The sequence below is a fragment of the Chiloscyllium punctatum genome, chromosome 38 (assembly GCF_047496795.1).
Source record: "Chiloscyllium punctatum isolate Juve2018m chromosome 38, sChiPun1.3, whole genome shotgun sequence".
Classification (NCBI taxonomy): Eukaryota; Metazoa; Chordata; class Chondrichthyes; order Orectolobiformes; family Hemiscylliidae; genus Chiloscyllium; species Chiloscyllium punctatum.
This window is the reverse complement of record NC_092776.1, coordinates 73,276,969-73,292,175: the sequence shown is the minus strand read 5'-3', so window position 1 is coordinate 73,292,175 and position 15,207 is coordinate 73,276,969.

Sequence of the window (15,207 nt, the reverse complement as noted above, 5' to 3'; positions counted from 1 at the left end):
GTTACATTGACAGAGTGGGGTCAGGCTGCTCTTCCCTGGGTGTGTTACATTGACAGAGTGGGGTCAGTCTGCTCTTCCCTGGGTGTGGTACATTGACAGAGTGGGGTCAGTCTGCCCTTCACTGGGTGTGTTACATTGACAGGGTGGGGTCAGTCTGCTCTTACCTGGGTGAGTTACATTGGCAGAGTGAGGTCAGTCTGCTCTTTTTTGAGTGTGTTACATTGACAGAGTGGGATCAGTCTGCTCTTTTTTGCGTGTGTTACATTGACAGAGTGGGGTCAGTCTGCTCTTCCCTGGGTGTGTTACATTGACAGAGTGGGGTCAATCTGCTCTTCCCTGGGTGTGTTACATTGACAGAGTGGGGTAAGTCTGCACTCCCCTGGGTGTCTGACATTGACAGAGTGGGGTCAGTCCGTTCTTCCCTGGGAGTGTTACATTGACAGAATGGGGTCAGTCTGCTCTTCCCTGGGTGTGTTACATTGACAGTGTGGGATCAGTCTGCTCTTCCCTGGGTCTGTTACATTTACAGAGTGGGGTAAATCTGCTCTTCCCTGGGTGTGTTACATTGACAGAGAGGGGTCAGTCTGCTCTTCCCTGGGTGGTTTACATTGACCGAGTGCGGTCAGTCTGCTCTTCCCTGGGTCCGTGACATTGACAGAGTGGGGTCAGTCTGCTCTTCCCTGGGTGTGTTACATTGACAGAGTGGGGTCAGTCTTCTCTTCCTTGGGTGTGTTATAGTGACAGAGTGGGGTTAGTCTGCTCTTCCCTGGGTATGTTACATTGACCGAGTGAGGTCAATCTTCTGTTCCCGGGGTGAGTTACATTGACAGAGAGGGGTCAGTCTGCTCTTCCCTGGCTGTGTTACAATGACAGAGTGGGGTCAGTCTGCTCTTCCCTGGGTGGTTTACATTGACCGAGTGCGGTCAGTCTGCTCTTCTCTGGATGTGTTACATTGAAAGTGTGGTGTCAGTCTGCTCTTCCCTGGGTGTGTTACATTGACACAGTGTGATCAATCTTCTCTTCCCTGGGTGTGTTACATTGACTGAGTGCGGTCAGTCTGCTCTTCCCTGGGTGCGTGACATTGACAGAGTGGGGTCAGTCTGCTCTTCCCTGGGTGTGTTACATTGACAGAGTGGGGTCAGTCTGCTCTTCCCTGGATGTGTTACATTGACAGAGTGGGGTTAGTCTGCTCTTCCCTGGGTATGTTACATTGACCGAGTGAGGTCAATCTTCTGTTCCCTCGGTGAGTTACAGTGACAGAGAGGGGTCAGTCTGTTCTTCCCTGGCTGTGTTACAATGACAGAGTGGGGTCAGACTGCTCTTCCCTGGGTGTGTTACATTGAAAGAGTGGGGTCAGTCTGCTCTTCTCTGGGTGAGTTACAAGGAGGGAGAGGGGTGAGTCTGCTCTTCCCTGGGTGTGTTACATTGACAGAGTGGGGTCAGTCTGCTCTTCCCTGGGTGTGTTACATTGACAGAGTGGGGAAAATCTGCTCTTCCCTGGGTGTGTTACATTGACAGAGTGAGGTTAGTCTGCTCTTCCCTGAGTGTGTTACTTTGACAGAGTGGGGTCAGTCTGCTCTTCCCTAGGTGAGTTACATTGAGATAGAGGGGTCACTCTGGTCTCCCCTGGGTGTGTTACATTGACAGAGTTGGGTGAGTCTGCTCTTCCCTGGGTCTGTGATAATGACAGAGTGGGGTCAGTCTGCTCTTCCCTGGGTGGGTTACATTGACAGAATGGGGTCAGTCTGCTCTTCCCTGGGTGAGTTACATGGAGGGAGAGGGGTCAGTCTGCTCTTCACTGGTTGGGTTACATTGACAGAGTGGGGTCAGTCCGCTCTTCCCTGGGTGTGTTACATTGACAGAGTGGGGTCAGTCTGCTCTTCCCTGGGTGTGTTACACTGACAGAGTGGGGTCAGTGTGCTCTTCCCTGGGTGTGTTACATTGACAGAGTGGGGTCAGTCTGCTCTTCCCTGGGTGGGTTACATTGTCAGAGTGGGGTCAGTCTGCTCTTCCCTGGGTGTGTTGCATTGACAGTGTAGGGTCAGTCTGCTCTTCCCTGGGTGTGTTACATTGACAGAGGGGGGTCAGTCTGCTCTTCCCAGGGTCTGCGATATTGACAGAGTGGGGTCAGTCTGCTCTTCCCTGGGTGTGTTCCATTGACAGAGTGGGGTCAGTCTGCTTTTCCCTGGGTGTGTTACATTGACAGAGTGGGGTCAGTCTATCTTCCCTGGGTGAGTTACATGGAGAGAGAGGGGTCAGTCTGCTCTCCCCTGGGTGTGTTACATTGACAGAGTGGGGTCAGTCAGCTCTTTCCTGGGTGTGTTACATTGAAAGAGTGGGGTCAGTCTGCTCTTCCCTGGGTGTGTTACATTGACAGAGTGGGGTCAGTTTTCTCTTCCCTGGGTGTGTTACATTGACAGAGTGGGGTTAGTCTGCTCTTCCCTCGGTATGTTACATTGACCGAGTGAGGTCAATCTTCTGTTCCCTCGGTGAGTTACAGTGACAGAGAGGGGTCAGTCTGTTCTTCCCTGGCTGTGTTACAATGACAGAGTGGGGTCAGACTGCTCTTCCCTGGGTGTGTTACATTGAAAGAGTGGGGTCAGTCTGCTCTTCTCTGGGTGAGTTACAAGGAGGGAGAGGGGTGAGTCTGCTCTTCCCTGGGTGTGTTACATTGACAGAGTGGGGTCAGTCTGCTCTTCCCTGGGTGTGTTACATTGACAGAGTGGGGACAATCTGCTCTTCCCTGGGTGTGTTACATTGACAGAGTGAGGTTAGTCTGCTCTTCCCTGAGTGTGTTACTTTGACAGAGTGGGGTCAGTCTGCTCTTCCCTAGGTGAGTTACATTGAGATAGAGGGGTCACTCTGGTCTCCCCTGGGTGTGTTACATTGACAGAGTTGGGTGAGTCTGCTCTTCCCTGGGTCTGTGATAATGACAGAGTGGGGTCAGTCTGCTCTTCCCTGGGTGGGTTACATTGACAGAATGGGGTCAGTCTGCTCTTCCCTGGGTGAGTTACATGGAGGGAGAGGGGTCAGTCTGCTCTTCACTGGTTGGGTTACATTGACAGAGTGGGGTCAGTCCGCTCTTCCCTGGGTGTGTTACATTGACAGAGTGGGGTCAGTCTGCTCTTCCCTGGGTGTGTTACACTGACAGAGTGGGGTCAGTGTGCTCTTCCCTGGGTGTGTTACATTGACAGAGTGGGGTCAGTCTGCTCTTCCCTGGGTGGGTTACATTGTCAGAGTGGGGTCAGTCTGCTCTTCCCTGGGTGTGTTGCATTGACAGTGTAGGGTCAGTCTGCTCTTCCCTGGGTGTGTTACATTGACAGAGGGGGGTCAGTCTGCTCTTCCTAGGGTCTGCGATATTGACAGAGTGGGGTCAGTCTGCTCTTCCCTGGGTGTGTTACATTGACAGAGTGGGGTCAGTCTGCTTTTCCCTGGGTGTGTTACATTGACAGAGTGGGGTCAGTCTATCTTCCCTGGGTGAGTTACATGGAGAGAGAGGGGTCAGTCTGCTCTCCCCTGGGTGTGTTACATTGACAGAGTGGGGTCAGTCAGCTCTTCCCTGGGTGTGTTACATTGAAAGAGTGGGGTCAGTCTGCTCTTCCCTGGGTGAGTTACACGGAGGGAGAGGGGTCAGTCTGCTCTTCCTTGGTTGTGTTACATTGACAGAGTGAGGTCAGTCTGCTCTTCCCTGGGTGGGTTACATTGACAGAGTGGGGACAGTCTGCTCTTCCCTGAGAGTCTCACATTGACAGAGTGCGGTCAGTCTGCTCTTCCCTGAGAGTGTCACATTGACAGAGTGGGGTCAGTCTGCTCTTCACTGAGAGTGTCACATTGACAGATTGGGGTCAGTCTGCTCTTCCCTGGGTGTGTGACATTGACAGAGTGCGGTCAGTCTACTCTTCCCTGGGTGAGTTACATGGAGGGAGAGGGGTCAGTCTGCTCTTCACTGGGTGGGTTACATTGACAGAGTGGGGTCAGTCCGCTCTTCTCTGGGTGTGTTACATTGACAGAGTGGGGTCAGTCTGCTCTTCTCTGGGTGTGTTACTTTGACAGAGTGGGGTCAGTCTGCTCTTCCCTGGGTGTGTTACACTGACAGAGTGGGGTCAGTCAGCTCTTCCCTGGGTGTGTTACATTGACAGAGTGGGGTCAATCTGCTCTTCCCTGGGTGTGTTACATTGACAGAGTGGGGTAAGTCTGCTCTCCCCTGGGTGTCTGACATTGACAGAGTGGGGTCAGTCTGCTCTTCCCTGGGTGTGTTACATTGACAGAGTGGGGTCAGTCTGCTTTTCCCTGGGTGTGTTACATTGACAGGGTGGGATCAGTCTGCTCTTCCCTGGGTCTGTTACATTTACAGAGTGGGGTAAATCTGCTCTTCCCTGGGTGTGTTACATTGACAGAGAGGGGTCAGTCTGCTCTTCCCTGGGTGGTTTACATTGACCGAGTGCGGTCAGTCTGCTCTTCCCTGGGTCCGTGACATTGACAGAGTGGGGTCAGTCTGCTCTTCCCTGGGTGTGTTACATTGACAGAGTGGGGTCAGTCTTCTCTTCCTTGGGTGTGTTACAGTGACAGAGTGGGGTTAGTCTGCTCTTCCCTGGGTATGTTACATTGACCGAGTGAGGTCAATCTTCTGTTCCCTGGGTGAGTTACATTGACAGAGAGGGGTCAGTCTGCTCTTCCCTGGCTGTTTTACAATGACAGAGTGGGGTCAGACTGCTCTTCCTTGGGTGTGTTACATTGACAGAGTGGGGTCAGTCTGCTCTTCCCTGGGTGAGTTACATTGACAGGGTGGGGTCAGTCTGCTCTCCCCTGGGTGTGATACATTGACAGAGTGGGGTCAGACTGCTATTCCCTGAGTATGTTACATTGACAGAGTGGGATCAGTCTGCCCTTCCCTGGTTGTGTTACATTCACAGAGTGGGGTCAGTCTGCTCTTCCCTGGTTGTGTTACATTGACAGAGTGGGGTCTGTCTGCTCTTCCCTGGGTGCGTTATATTGACAGGGTGAGGTCAGTCTGCTCTTCCCCGGGTGTGTTACATTGATGGAGTGGGGTCAGTCTGCTCTTCCCTGGGTGTGTTACATTGAAAGAGTGGGGTCAGTCTGCTCTTCCCTGGGTGAGTTACACGGAGGGAGAGGGGTCAGTCTGCTATTCCCTGGGTGTGTTACATTGACAGAGTCAGGTCAGTCTGCTCTTCCCTGAGTGTGTTACTTTGACAGAGTGGGAAGAGTCTGCTCTTCCCTGAGTGTGTTACTTTGACAGAGTGGGGTCAGTCTGTTCTTCCCTAGGTGAGTTACATTGAGATAGAGGGGTCACTCTGATCTCCCCTGGGTGTGTTACATCGACAGGGTTGGGTGAGTCTGCTCTTCCCTGGGTCTGTGATAATGACAGAGTGGGGTCAGTCTGCTCTTCCCTGGGTGGGTTACATTGACTGAGTGCGGTCAGTCTGCTCTTCCCTGGGTGGGTTACATTGACAGAATGGGGTCAGTCTGCTCTTCCCTGGGTGAGTTACATGGAGGGAGAGGGGTCAGTCTGCTCTTCACTGGGTGGGTTACATTGACAGAGTGGGGTCAGTCCGCTCTTCCCTGGGTGTGTTACATTGACAGAGTGGGGTCAGTCTGCTCTTCTCTGGGTGTGTTACACTGACAGAGTGGGGTCAGTCTGCTCTTCCCTGGGTGTGTTACATTGACAGAGTGGGGTCAGTCTGCTCTTCCCTGGGTTGGTTACATTGTCAGAGTGGGGTCAGTCTGCTCTTCCCTGGGTGTGTTGCATTGACAGTGTAGGGTCAGTCTGCTCTTCCCTGGGTGTGTTACATTAACAGAGGGGGGTCAGTCTGCTCTTCCCAGGGACTGTGATATTGACAGAGTGGGGTCAGTCTGCTCTTCCCTGGGTGTGTTACATTGACAGAGTGGGGTCAGTCTGCTTTTCCCTGGGTGTGTTACATTGACAGGGTGGGGTTAGTCTATCTTCCCTGGGTGAGTTACATGGAGAGAGAGGGGTCAGTCTGCTCTCCCCTGGGTGTGTTGCATTGACAGAGTGGGGTCAGTCTGCTCTTCCCTGGGTGTGTTACATTGAAAGAGTGGGGTCAGTCTGCTATTCCCTGGGTGAGTTACACGGAGGGAGAGGGGTCAGTCTGCTCTTCCCTGGGTGTGTTACATTGACAGAGTGGGGTCAGTCTGCTCTTCCCTGGGTGTGTTACATTGACAGAGTGGGGACAGTCTGCTCTTCCCTGGGTGTGTTACATTGACAGAGTGAGGTCAGTCTGCTCTTCCCTGAGTGTGTTACATTGACAGAGAGGGGTCAGTCTGCTCTTCCCTGGCTGTGTTACAATGACAGAGTGGGGTCAGACTGCTCTTCCTTGGGTGTGTTACATTGACAGAGTGGGGTCAGTCTGCTCTTCCCGCGGTGCGTAACATTGACAGAGTGAGGTCAGTCTGCTCTTCCCTGGGTGAGTTACATTGACAGGGTTGGTTCAGTCTGCTCTCCCCTGGGTGTGATACATTGACAGAGTGGGGTCAGACTGCTATTCCCTGAGTATGTTACATTGACAGAGTTGGGTGTGTCTGCTCTTCCCTGGGTTTGTTACATTGACAGGGTGGGGTCAGTCTGCTCTTCCCTGGGTGTGTTACATTGACAGAGTGGGGTCAGTCTGCTCTTCCCTGGGTGTGTTGCATTGACAGAGTGGGGTCAGTCTGATCTTCCCTGGGTATGTTGCATTGACAGAATGGGGTCAGTCTGCTCTTCCCTGGGTTGGTTATATTGACAGAGTGGGGTCAGTCTGTTCTTCCCTGGGTGTGTTACTTTGACAGAGTAGGGTCAGTCTGCTCTTCCCTGAGAGTCTCACATTGACAGAGTGCGGTCAGTCTGCTCTTCCCTGAGAGTGTCACATTGACAGAGTGGGGTCAGTATGCTCTTCACTGAGAGTGTCACATTGACAGATTGGGGTCAGTCTGCCCTTCCCAGGGTGTGTGACATTGACAGAGTGCGGTCAGTCTACTCTTCCCTGGGTGAGTTACATGGAGGGAGAGGGGTCAGTCTGCTCTTCACTTGGTGGGTGACATTGACAGAGTGGGGTCAGTACGCTCTTCTCTGGGTGTGTTACATTGACAGAGTGGGGTCAGTCTGATCTTCACTGGGTATGTTACACTGACAGAGTGGGGTCAGTCTGCTCTTCCCTGGGTGTGTTACATTGACAGAACGGGGTCAGTCTGTTCTTCCCTGGGTGGGTTACATTGACAGAACGGGGTCTGTCTGCTCTTCCCTGGGTGTGTTACATTGACGGAGTGGGGTCAGTCTGCTCTTCCCTGGGTGTGTTACATTGACAGAGTGGGGTCAGTCTGCTCTTCCCTGGGTGTGTTACATTGACAGAGTGGGGTAAGGCTGCTCTCCCCTGGGTGTCTTACATTGACAGAGTGGGGTCAGTCTGTTCTTCGCTGGGTGTGTGACATTGACAGAGTGTGGTCAGTCTGCTCTTCCCTGGGTGAGTTACATGGAGGGAGAGGGGTCAGTCTGCTCTTCACTGGCTGGGTTACATTGACAGAGTGGGGTCAGTCCGCTCTTCTCTGGGTGTGTTACATTGACAGAGTGGGGTCAGTCTGCTCTTCTCTGGGTGTGTTACTTTGACAGAGTGGGGTCAGTCTGTTCTTCCCTGGGTGTGTTACACTGACAGAGTGGGGTCAGTCTGCTCTTCCCTGGGTGTGTTGCATTGACAGAGTGGGGTCAGTCTGATCTTCCCAGGGTATGTTGCATTGACAGAGTGGGGTCAGTCTGCTCTTCCCTGGGTGGGTTACATTGACAGAGTGGGGTCAGTCTGTTCTTCCCTGGGTGTGTTACTTTGACAGAGTGGGGTCAGTCTGCTCTTCCCTGAGAGTCTCACATTGACAGAGTGCGGTCAGTCAGCTCTTCCCTGAGAGTGTCACATTGACAGAGTGGGGTCAGTCTGCTCTTCACTGAGAGTGTCACATTGACAGATTGGGGTCAGTCTGCTCTTCCCTGGGTGTGTGACATTGACAGAGTGCGGTCAGTCTGCTCTTCCCTGGGTGAGTTACATGGAGGGAGAGGGGTCAGTCTGCTCTTCACTTGGTGGGTTACATTGACAGAGTGGGGTCAGTCCGCTCTTCTCTGGGTGTGTTACATTGACAGAGTGGGGTCAGTCTGCTCTTCTCTGGGTGTGTTACTTTGACAGAGTGGGGTCAGTCTGCTCTTCCCTGGGTGTGTTACACTGACAGAGTGGGGTCAGTCTGCTCTTCCCTGGGTGTGTTTCATTGACAGAGTGGGGTCAATCTGCTCTTCCCTGGGTGTGTTACATTGACAGAGTGGGATCAGTCTGCCCTTCCCCGGTTGTGTTACATTCACAGAGTGGGGTAAATCTGCTCTTCCCTGGGTGTGTTACATTGACAGAGAGGGGTCAGTCTGCTCTTCCCTGGGTGGTTTACATTGACCGAGTGCGGTCAGTCTGCTCTTCTCTGGATGTGTTACATTGAAAGTGTGGTGTCAGTCTGCTCTTCCCTGGGTGTGTTACATTGACACAGTGTGATCAATCTTCTCTTCCCTGGGTGTGTTACATTGACTGAGTGCGGTCAGTCTGCTCTTCCTTGGGTGCGTGACATTGACAGAGTGGGGTCAGTCTGCTCTTCCCTGGGTGTGTTACATTGACAGAGTGGGGTCAGTTTTCTCTTCCCTGGGTGTGTTACATTGACAGAGTGGGGTTAGTCTGCTCTTCCCTCGGTATGTTACATTGACCGAGTGAGGTCAATCTTCTGTTCCCTGGGTGAGTTACTTTGACAGAGAGGGGTCAGTCTGCTCTTCCCTGGCTGTGTTACAATGACAGAGTGGGGTCAGACTGCTCTTCCTTGGGTGTGTTACATTGACAGAGTGGGGTCAGTCTGCTCTTCCCTGGGTGAGTTACATTGACAGGGTGGGGTCAGTCTGCTCTCCCCTGGGTGTGATACATTGACAGAGTGGGGTCAGACTGCTATTCCCTGAGTATGTTACACTGACAGAGTGGGATCAGTCTGCCCTTCCCTGGTTGTGTTACATTCACAGAGTGGGGTCAGTCTGCTCTTCCCTGGGTGTGTTACATTGACAGAGTGGGGTCAGTCTGCTCTTCTCTGGGTGTGTTACTTTGACAGAGTGGGGTCAGTCTGCTCTTCCCTGGGTGTGTTACACTGACAGAGTGGGGTCAGTCTGCTCTTCCCTGGGTGTGTTGCATTGACAGAGTGGGGTCAGTCTGATCTTCCCTGGGTATGTTGCATTGACAGAGTGGGGTCAGTCTGCTCTTCCCTGGGTGTGTTACATTGACAGAGTGGGGTCAGTCTGTTCTTCCCTGGGTGTGTTACTTTGACAGAGTGGGGTCAGTCTGCTCTTCCCTGAGAGTCTCACATTGACAGAGCGCGGTCAGTCAGCTCTTCCCTGAGAGTGTCACATTGAAAGAGTGGGGTCCGTCTGCTCTTCACTGAGAGTGTCACATTGACAGATTGGGGTCCGTCTGCTCTTCCCTGGGTGTGTGACATTGACAGAGTGCGGTCAGTCTGCTCTTCCCTGGGTGAGTTACATGGAGGGAGAGGGGTCAGTCTGCTCTTCACTGGGTGGGTTACATTGACAGAGAGGGGTCAGTCCGCTCTTCTTTGGGTGTGTTACATTGACAGAGTGGGGTCAGTCTGCTCTTCTCTGGGTGTGTTACTTTGACAGAGTGGGGTCAGTCTGCTCTTCACTGGGTGGGTTACATTGACAGAGTGGGGTCAGTCCGCTCTTCTCTGGGTGTGTTACATTGACAGAGTGGGGTCAGTCTGCTCTTCTCTGGGTGTGTTACTTTGACAGAGTGTGGTCAGTCTGCTCTTCCCTGGGTGTGTTACACTGACAGAGTGGGGTCAGTCTGCTCTTCCCTGCGTGTGTTACATTGACAGAGTGGGGTGAATCTGCTCTTCCCTGGGTGTGTTACATTGACAGAGTGGGGTAAGTCTGCTCTCCCCTGGGTGTCTGACATTGACAGAGTGGGGTCAGTCCGTTCTTCCCTGGCTGTGTTACATTGCCAGAATGGGGTCAGTCTGCTCTTCCCTGGGTGTGTTACATTGACAGAGTGGGGTCAGTCTGCTCTTCCCTGGGTCTGTTACATTGACAGAGTGCGGTAAATCTGCTCTTCCCTGGGTGTGTTACATTGACAGAGAGGGGTCAGTCTGCTCTTCCCTGGGTGGTTTACATTGACCGAGTGCGGTCAGTCTGCTCTTCCCTGGGTGCGTGACATTGACAGAGTCGGGTCAGTCTGCTCTTCCCTAGGTTTGTTACATTGACAGAGTGGGGTTAGTCTGCTCTTCCCTGGGTATGTTACATTGACCGAGTAAGGTCAATCTTCTGTTCCCTGGGTGAGTTACATTGACAGAGAGGGGTCAGTCTGCTCTTGCTGGCTGTGTTACAATGACAGAGTGGGGCCAGACTGCTCTTCCTTGGGTGTGTTACATTGACAGAGTGGGGTCAGTCTGCTCTTCCCTGGGTGAGATACATTGACAGGGTGGGGTCAGTCTGCTCTCCCCTGGGTGTGATACATTGACAGAGTGGGGTCAGACTGCTATTCCCTGAGTATGTTACATTGACAGAGTGGGATCAGTCTGCCCTTCCCCGGTTGTGTTACATTCACAGAGTGGGGTCAGTCTGCTCTTCCCTGGGTGTGTTACATTGACAGAGTGGGGACTGTCTGCTCTTCCCTGGGTGCATTATATTGACAGGGTCAGGTCAGTCTGCTCTTCCCCGTTTGTGTTACATTGATGGAGTGGGGTCAGTCTGCTCTTCCCTGGGTGTGATACATTGAAAGAGTGGGGTCAGTCTGCTCTTCCCTGGGTGAGTTACACGGAGGGAGAGGGGTCAGTCTGCTCTTCCCTGGGTGTGTTACATTGACAGAGTGGGGTCAGACTGCTCTTCCCTGGGTGTGTTACATTGACAGAGTGGGGACAGTCTGCTCTTCCCTGGGTGTGTTACATTGACAGAGTGAGGTCAGTCTGCTCTTCCCTGAGTGTGTTACTTTGACAGAGTGGGAAGAGTCTGCTCTGCCCTGAGTGTGTTACTTTGACAGAGTGGGGTCAGTCTGTTCTTCCCTAGGTGAGTTACATTGAGATAGAGGGGTCACTCTGGTCTCCCCTGGGTGTGTTACATCGACAGAGTTGGGTGAGACTGCTCTTCCCTGGGTCTGTGATAATGACAGAGTGGGGTCAGTCTGCTCTTCCCTGGGTGGGTTACATTGACTGAGTGCGGTCAGTCTGCTCTTCCCTGGGTGGGTTACATTGACAGAATGGGGTCAGTCTGCTCTTCCCTGGGTGAGTTACATGGAGGGAGAGGGGTAAGTCTGCTCTTCACTGGGTGGGTTACATTGACAGAGTGGGGTCAGTCCGCTCTTCCCTGGGTGTGTTACATTGACAGAGTGGGGTCAGTCTGCTCTTCCCTGGGTGTGTTACACTGACAGAGTGGGGTCAGTCTGCTCTTCCCTGGGTGTGTTACATTGACAGAGTGGGGTCAGTCTGCTCTTCCCTGGGTGGGTTACATTGTCAGAGTGGGGTCAGTCTGCTCTTGCCTGGGTGTGTTGCATTGACAGTGTAGGGTCAGTCTGCTCTTACCTGGGTGTGTTACATTGACAGAGGGGGGTCAGTCTGCTCTTCCCAGGGTCTGTGATATTGACAGAGTGGGGTCAGTCTGCTCTTCCCTGGGTGTGTTGCATTGACAGAGTGGGGTCAGTCTGATCTTCCCTGGGTATGTTGCATTGACAGAATGGGGTCAGTCTGCTCTTCCCTGGGTGGGTTATATTGACAGAGTGGGGTCAGTCTGTTCTTCCCTGGGTGTGTTACTTTGACAGAGTGGGGTCAGTCTGCTCTTCCCTGAGAGTCTCACATTGACAGAGTGCGGTCAGTCTGCTCTTCCCTGAGAGTGTCACATTGACAGAGTGCGGTCAGTCTACTCTTCCCTGGGTGAGTTACATGGAGGGAGAGGGGTCAGTCTGCTCTTCACTGGGTGGGTTACATTGACAGAGTGGGGTCAGTACGCTCTTCTCTGGGTGTGTTACTTTGACAGAGTGGGGTCAGTCTTCTCTTCACTGGGTGTGTTACACTGACAGAGTGGGGTCAGTCTGCTCTTCCCTGGGTGTGTTACATTGACAGAACGGGGTCAGTCTATTCTTCCCTGGGTGGGTTACATTGACAGAACGGGGTCTGTCTGCTCTTCCCTGGGTGTGTTACATTGACGGAGTGGGGTCAGTCTGCTCTTCCCTGGGTGCGTTACATTGACAGAGTGGGGTCAATCTGCTCTTCCCTGGGTGTGTTGCATTGACAGAGTGGGGTAAGTCTGCTCTCCCCTGGGTGTCTTACATTGACAGAGTGGGGTCAGTCTGTTCTTCCCTGGGTGTGTGACATTGACAGAGTGCGGTCAGTCTGCTCTTCCCTGGGTGAGTTACATGGAGGGAGAGGGGTCAGTCTGCTCTTCACTGGGTGGGTTACATTGACAGAGTGGGGTCAGTCCGCTCTTCTCTGGGTGTGTTACATTGACAGAGTGGGGTCAGTCTGCTCTTCTCTGGGTGTGTTACTTTGACAGAGTGGGGTCAGTCTGCTCTTCCCTGGGTGTGTTACACTGACAGAGTGGGGTCAGTCTGCTCTTCCCTGGGTGTGTTGCATTGACAGAGTGGGGTCAGTCTGATCTTCCCTGGGTATGTTGCATTGACAGAGTGGGGTCAGTCTGCTCTTCCCTGGGTGGGTTACATTGACAGAGTGGGGTCAGTCTGTTCTTCCCTGGGTGTGTTTCTTTGACAGAGTGGGGTCAGTCTGCTCTTCCCTGAGAGTCTCACATTGACAGAGTGCGGTCAGTCAGCTCTTCCCTGAGAGTGTCACATTGACAGAGTGGGGTCAGTCTGATCTTCCATGGTTGTGTTACCTTGACAGAGTGAGTTCAGTCTGCTCTTCCCTGGGTGTGTTACATTGACAGAGTGGGGTCAGTCTGCTCTTCCCTGGGAGGGTTACATTGACAGAGTGGGGTCAGTCATCTCTTCCCTGGGTGTGTTACATTGACAGAGTAAGGTCAGTCTGCTCTTCCCTGGGAGGGTTACATTGACAGAGTGGGGTCAGTCTGCCCATCCCTGGGTGTGTTACATTGACAGAGTGAGGTTAGTCTGCCCTTCCCTAGGTGTGTTCCATTGACAGAGTGGCGTCAGTCTGTTCTCCCAGGGTTTGTTACATTGACAGAGTGGGGTCAGTCTGTTCTTCCCTGGGTGTGTTACATTGACAGAGTAAGGTCAGTCTGCTCTTCCCTGGGAGGGTTACATTGACAGAGTGGGGTCAGTCTTCTCTTCCCTGGGTGTGTTACATTGACAGATTGGGGTCAGTCTGCTCTTCCCCAAGTTGGTTACATTGACAGAGTGGGGTCAGTCTGTTTTTCCCTGGGTGTGTTACATTGCCAGATGGGGGCAGTCTGCTCTTCCCTGGCTGTGTTACATTGACAGAGTGGGGTCAGTCTGCTCTTTTATGGGAGGGTTACATTGACTGAGTGGGGTCAGTCTTCTCTTCCCTGGGTGTTTTACATTGACAGAGTGGGTTCAGTCTGCTCTTCCCTGGGTGTGTTACATTGACAGAGTGGGGTCAGTCTGTTCTCCCAGGGTTTGTTACATTGACAGAGTGGGGTCAGTCTGCTCTTCCCTTGCTGTGTTACAATGACAGAGTGGGGTTAGTGTGCACTTCCCTGTGTGTGTTACATTGACAGAGTGGGGGTCAATCTGCTCTTCCCAGGGTGTGTTACATTGACAGAGTGGGGTCAGTCTGTTCTCCCATTGTGTGTTACATTGACAGAGTGCGGTCAGTCTGCTCTTCCCTGGGTGTGTTATAATGACAGAGTGGGGTCAGTGTGCACATCACTGGGTGGGTTACATTGACAGAGTGGGGTAAGTCTTCAGTTCACTGTGTGAGTAATTTTGCAGAAGAGGACATTCTGCTCTTCTCTGGGTGGGTTACATTGAAAGAGTGAGGTCAGTCTGCTCTTCCCTGGGTTTGTTACATTGACAGAATTGGGTCAGTGTGCTCTTCCCAGGGCGTGTCACATTGACAGAGTGGGGACAGTCTGCTCTTTTATGAGTGGGTTACATTGACAGAGTGGGGTCAGTCTGCTCTTCCCTGGGTGTGTTACATTGACAGAGTGGGGTCAGTCTGATCTTCCCTGGTTGTGTTACATTGACAGAGTGAGTTCAGTCTGCTCTTCCCTGGGTGTGTTACATTGACAGAGTGGGGTCAGTCTGCTCTTCCCTGGGAGGGTTACATTGACAGAGTGGGGTCAGTCTGATCTTCCCTGGTTGTGTTACAGTGACAGAGTGAGTTCAGTCTGCTCTTCCCTGGGTGTGTTACATTGACAGAGTGGTATCTGTCTGCTCTTCCCAGGGCGTGTCACATTGACAGAGTGGGGACAGTCTGCTCTTTTATGGGTGTGTTACATTGACAGAGTGGGGTCAGTCTGTTCTTCCCTGGGTGTGTTACATTGACAGAGTAGGGTCAGTCTGCTCTTCCCTGGCTGTGTTACATTGACAGAGTGGGGTCAGTCTGCTCTTCCCTTGGTGTGTTACATTGACAGAGTCGGGTCAGTCTGCTCTTCCCTGGGTGTGTTACATTGACAGAGTGGGGTCAGTCTGCTCTTCCCTGGGTGTGTTACATTGACAGAGTGGGGTCAATCTGCTCTTCCCTGGGTGCGTTTCATTGACAGAGTGGGGTCAGTTTGCTCTTCCCTGGGTGTGTTACATTGACAGAGTGGTGTCAGTCTACTCTTCCCTGGGTGTGTTACATTGACAGAGTGGGGTCAGTCTGTCCTTCCCTGGGTGTGTTACATTGACAGAGTGGGGTCAGTCTGCCCATCCCTGGGTGTGTTACATTGACAGAGTGGGGTCAGTCTGCTCTTCCCTAGGTGTGTTCCATTGACAGAATGGGGTCAGTCTGTTCTCCCAGGGTTTGTTACATTGACAGAGTGGGGTCAGTCTGTTCTTCCCTGGGTGTGTTACATTGACAGAGTAAGGTCAGTCTGCTCTTCCCTGGGAGGGTTACATTGACAGAGTGGGGTCAGTCTTCTCTTCCCTGGGTGTGTTACATTGACAGATTGGGGTCAGTCTGCTCTTCCCCAAGTTTGTTACATTGACACAGTGGGGTCAGTCTGTTTTTCCCTGGGTGTGTTACATTGACACTGGTGGGTCAGTCTGCTCTTCCCTG